This window comes from Crassostrea angulata, chromosome 5 (genome assembly GCF_025612915.1).
Source record: "Crassostrea angulata isolate pt1a10 chromosome 5, ASM2561291v2, whole genome shotgun sequence".
Classification (NCBI taxonomy): Eukaryota; Metazoa; Mollusca; class Bivalvia; order Ostreida; family Ostreidae; genus Magallana; species Magallana angulata.
In genome coordinates this window covers 40,329,939-40,335,704 of record NC_069115.1, presented here as the reverse complement: position 1 = coordinate 40,335,704, position 5,766 = coordinate 40,329,939, and positions in this window count along the sequence as shown.

Genomic DNA, 5,766 nt, shown 5'->3' with positions numbered 1-5,766 from the left:
TTTTTGAATGTTTTAATTTGAGGAATTGAGCACATTGAGGTACATTTTTCTTCTTCACATCTATACATGAAGGATTTTTTAAATAAAATACAATAACTATTATATATTTTTTTTAAATACAATAACAAGTAAGTAGTTGATGAGACAAATGTACCTATATGCTCTCATATATTTTGATCGCTTTACAAAGTGTGTGTGTGTGTGGGGGGGGGGGGGGGGCAGAACGAAAATATAGGGAATTGGAAGTTAACAACTTAACAGTGTACCCCTACCAAATGTTTAGTTTTATATCTTGCGTAGGATTTTCTTATTCTGGTAAAAAATAGTATTTCATGAAGGTACAATGTCAAAGATTACGTGTATGCAAAAGTAATTGTAAAATTCGAATACTTGACAATATTTATTTTTTGTTATTCTACCGAGGGACCATATGGCACAATATCTTTTGAACGCCAATTGTTGCTCAGGTGAGCGATGTGGCCCCATGGGCCTCTTGTTTTTTTTATCTCTCATAATGTTTGAAAGTCAATAAGATTATCAAAATTATCATTTACTTCCGATAATAGACATTGCATTGCCTGTGCACATACTGAGAAATATGTTTCTGTGTATATTGTAGGTAGAGTAGCATGTTTCATAAATTGATTCATGTAATAAGAGGACAAATTATTGAACTTCAGTAAATGTACCAGAGAAATATTTAAACAGTGGGAGACAGGTGTTTGTCAAATAAAGTACATATTAAATACAAACTCACTCAAAAAAAAATTAACTCCTTAATTCCATATTAAGAGGTAAAATACCGATACTTAATGTTTGAAAATGTTGAAATGAAACTATATGATGGTGATTTAATATTTTATTGAAATGCTAACTTCAGACACCACTGCAGGTCTTTCTATGTAAACCTACATGCTTCATAAGTTATTTATGAACAAGTGTTGCCATGCAGCTATGACCTTTTTAAAATCTGATACGACTATAAATATTTACGGTGTTTATTTGATCATGGAAATTCCACCTTCTTCGATATTTTATTTCCCTTTATTTCTACTCAATACTCCCACCTTTCTCTAAAATCAATAATCAAATTTATAATTTATCAAAATATTGAATATAATTAAAGAATGCATTTTAAAATCAGCTTAAGAGTACTAAATGTGACAACTTAATTTAGCAATTTACCAGTAGTAAACTGGTCACAGTGACTAATTTTACAATACTAATGAATTTGACTAAACTTTTTTTGTAAGTAAACAAAAATAAAATGGGTTTTATTTAAAAATTAAAAAAAAAATCCAAAAAATTTTGAATGATAAACTTTTTTGGTCCCTCTGTAAAAATTAAAAAAAAAAATCCAAAAAATTTTGAATGATAAACTTTTCTTGGTCCCTCTGTAGGAATTTTAAAGAGAATTCAAATCCAAAATGACATTTCCCCTCCCACAACCTTAGTACCTGGATAGTAACTAAGTCTGTTAAACCATATTTCTTCTTCATTTTTGAGTGCACATGAACATACATTATGATCCATGCTTTGAATGTTAAGCAGAGAGAGAGGGAGGATTTCAGTTTTCTAGTCAATGTCAGAAAAAAATACTTTGTCTTTTTTTTCCTTTTATTATACATGTGCATATATAAAAACATCTGAAGCAATAATATGGATATTATTTGTTGTAAGGTATATCCTTTAATTATACATGTATGTGACATTTTCAGTCAAAGGTAGAAATTATTAATCATCTTATCGCATTGATCTATGCTTATAAAATTTTCTATTTGATACATGCAAGCATTTCATTATCCATGATTTTCATTTGACGTTTTTTTTTACAAGGGGAGGGTTTTTTGTACACTTATAACAAAAGTCCTCTTGTTTAGTTTGATCAAAAAGTGTTTTCATGTTTTCATAAAATGCTATATAATGTCGTTAAAAAAAAACAACCCAAGTAATAAAGACTTCAGACTTTCCACTAGCATCTTAACGCATCAATGATAGAAGAGAATTTCAGATAATATATAATAAAGGACCGGGGAATATTTTATTTTGCCTAGCATGATTGATAAATTAGGTTGTGTTTTTAAAAAAAATCATTGATAATTGAGGGAAAGTGCATTGAAATATATTTTCCTGACATCTTTGCATTCCAGTAGTAGGACAAATAGAGTCATGGAATGAATATTTAAACATTTTGAGAGGGGAGGAGGATTTTTTGGCACTTATTTTCAGTAAGATTGGGGATAATGACTGGGTCAGTGAAACCACTATTAAGTACCATTAGATAGCGGATTTTCTGTATGAATAAGCCTGAATTTGGCATTGATTATCTCTGATGTAGTTGTTGCTGGATTCCTTCCAGTGATTGCAAAGGCTAGCTGGCTTTTATATTCTTCCTTCTTTGGCTGTACTCTTGTTTTTGGCACAGAAATGCAGAATCAGTTTGGGCTTATTGTCAAAAGAAATTTTTGTTGGATGAAGCATAGATAGAGAGAGAGAGAGAGAGAGAGAGAGAGAGAGAGAGAGAGAGAGATGAGGAAATATGTCAGTTACAAGTCTTAATGCATATTGTCAGATGTTGCACATTTCAAAAAGAAAAAAATAATGGTGATAATGCTTTAATTCTGGGAGATATTGATTATTTGTTTTCCCTGTAGAAAATAAGAAGGAGACAGTGTTATTAATTTGGGTTATTGATTCTGTTGCCGCAGTTTTAAGATGGCCGGGATGCCGCCCGTGTCTTTAAGGATATGTGTCTTTAATGTCTTGGAAAGGTATTGGTTTACAAATAGGGAAGTGAATTTTATGACTACGGAGATGGAAAATATAATTATTTTAAAGATTTAGCTTGCTTGTTTCAAAACAAACTAAAGAAGTACGTAAATACTCATAGCTATTTGATGAAACAAATTGTATAAGGGGGGAGGGGGAGGGGGCTGGGGTATTCAATCATAAGCAAGATATACATTCTGAACAGATCTCAGTTACATTTATATTTTTTTTTCTGGAAATTTTATCCTCTGACACATACATTTCTTTTTCATTAAAATTCATTCCGCAGATCTTTTTTATCAACTATTTCTGATCAGATTTTTAACATTTTACGTTGATTTATGTTTTTAGCATAAAAGTGAAATAGATATCAGTGGAACTATCTTAGTCTTAAGAGCAGAGTATAGTTTATTAAATAGAGTAGAGTTGAATCTGACAATGGGGCATTCCATTTAGATATAGAACAAAACACAGAACATTGCAGTAGTAAGTCAGATATTTATGATATTACAGAAACATAATCCAAGTGAGTATGTTTAGAATACTCAAATGGTCAAGATGTCATTTGCATAATTATGTAATTTGCATAATTATGTATCGATCATTTTCATCTATAATTGCTGAATTTTCCAAACTGCTTAGATGTAGAACTAAAAACAAAACAAGAATCCAGATTGGTCAAATGTATGTAGATAAAATTGGAGAAGGATTTTGTAAATAAATTTAATAAGATGGTAAATAAGTTCTTTTTTTTTGTGAGGCAAAATATAATATTGTTCTCATATAGGGCTTAAAATTAACTCAATATCTCTTGAAATGGAATATTAAAACACCTGTGCAAAAAAATCCCAAAATTTATTTTGTTGTTAAAATTAGATGCTTTGAAGAGCTATATATTTAATAATTAAAACCTTTTGAATGCTTGTTTTGTTTTCACACTTGAAGCAATCTGATTTGTAACTTCCTATAGATAAGTGGTGTAAAAAAAACCATTGAAATATAAACAAATTAAGGTACCTCACTACACCTTGAAATAGTTTCTCAAATCAGCAGAAATTTACTTGATTATGATAGAAAGAATGATGGATAAGAATTATATATATCAAAGAGGCGAGAAAATGTACAATTTTAGATAAAAAATGATATTTTCAAAAATGTCATTCAGTAAACATGAACAAAAGCCCCAGGTGGATTCGAACTCATTACCTGCGGTTCACAAGCCTGATACTTTAACCACTGAGCTATGACGATATACATCTGAATCGATTGATACAAACAGTTTACCAAAACATTTAAATTGCCATCTTGTGACGTAGTGTCTTAAAAAGTATAAGTCTCGGTGTAGTGAAGTACCTTAAAAGAATCATTGGTTTGCATCCTTTGAATAATTCTTTTTTTTCAATTTTTTAATACTCTGTTTCTGTAAGGAATTGTTTATTTGTTTCAGTTTGATCTAAAAAAAAAATCTACTTTATTTTAATGCATGTATTCTCACTGAAGGATTAGAATGCAGAACTTTTGGAATGACTTGCGTCGATTATTTCCAAACTGATTAAATACTTGTATAATTATATATCTTTAAATTTTAATGCATTCTCTCATCAATGCAATAGTGGCCATTTTTTAGATTGTGTCGGTTTATAGTTGTAAGTGATGGAAGCTGAAAAGAAGAATTAGCTGAAGAGGCCTACAGTTTGTTGTGTGTTATCGACATTTTATTTTATATATCATGCTTGTCTATATTATATTACCTGTTTTAATGTTAATTTTGAATCACTAAATGGCTGGTTGTCCTTTCTGTTACATATATATATTTTTTGTACATGTACATTGCTATATATCCATACTGAATGTTTGACGTACAAAAAATAACTGATAGATTCAGTGTTTATCAGTGTTTGATGCTGATTTTTACATTTGTGTTCACATTATGTGCAATTTTGTGTTTTGTTTCACACTAATATGGTTTTCTGGTCATGTGATTCAGTGATTTGACCATTGTGTTGACCTTGTCAAAATAAATATACATGTACTATTTGTTTGTAATTGGTTGTGTTCATGCGCAGATCTAGAAGAGGGGCATTGGAAGGTCTGTTTATTTACTCACGTGTGCAGACCAAAGCAGTTTTTTAGCTCACCCGAACTGAAGGTTCAAGTGAGCTTTTCTGATCACCTGTTGTCTGTGGTCCATCCATCTGTCTGGTCGTCCGTCTGTCTGTAAACTTTTCACTTTTTAGCTCACCTGAACCAAAGGTTCAAGTGAGCTTTTCTGATCACCCGTTGTCCGTCGTCCGTCCGTCCGTCTGTCTGTCTGTCCGTCCGTCTGTAAACTTTTCACATTTTCAACTTCTTCTCAAAAACCACTGGGCCAAATTTAACCAAATTTGGTACAAAGCATCCTTATGGAAAGGGGGTTATAAATTGTAAAAATAAAGGGCACAGCCCTTTTCAAAAGGGAGATAATTGCGAAACAGTAAGTATAGGGTGCATGTCTTTAAAAATCTTCTTCTCAAGAACCACTGCACCAGAAATGCCAATATTTACACAAAAGCTTGTATATATAGTGAAGATTATAAATTGTAAAAATCGTGACCCTCGGACCAAAACTGGGGCCCCAGGCGGGGTTCAAAGTTTAACATAGAAATACATAAGAAAATGTTTTTAAAATCTTCTTCTCAAGAACCACTGCACCAGAAATGCCAATATTTACACAAAAACTTGTATATATAGTGAAGATTCTAAATTGTAAAAATCGTGACCCTCGGACCAAAACTGGGGCCCCAGGCGGGGTTCAAAGTTTAACATAGAAATACATAGGAAAATTTTTAAAAAATCTTCTTCTCAAGAACCACTGCACCAGAAATGCCAATATTTACACATAAGCTTGTATACATAGTGAAGATTCTAAATTGTAAAAATCGTGACCCTCGGACCAAAACTGGGGCCCCAGGCGGGGTTCAAATTTAACATGGATATACCTTAGGAAAATGTTTAAAA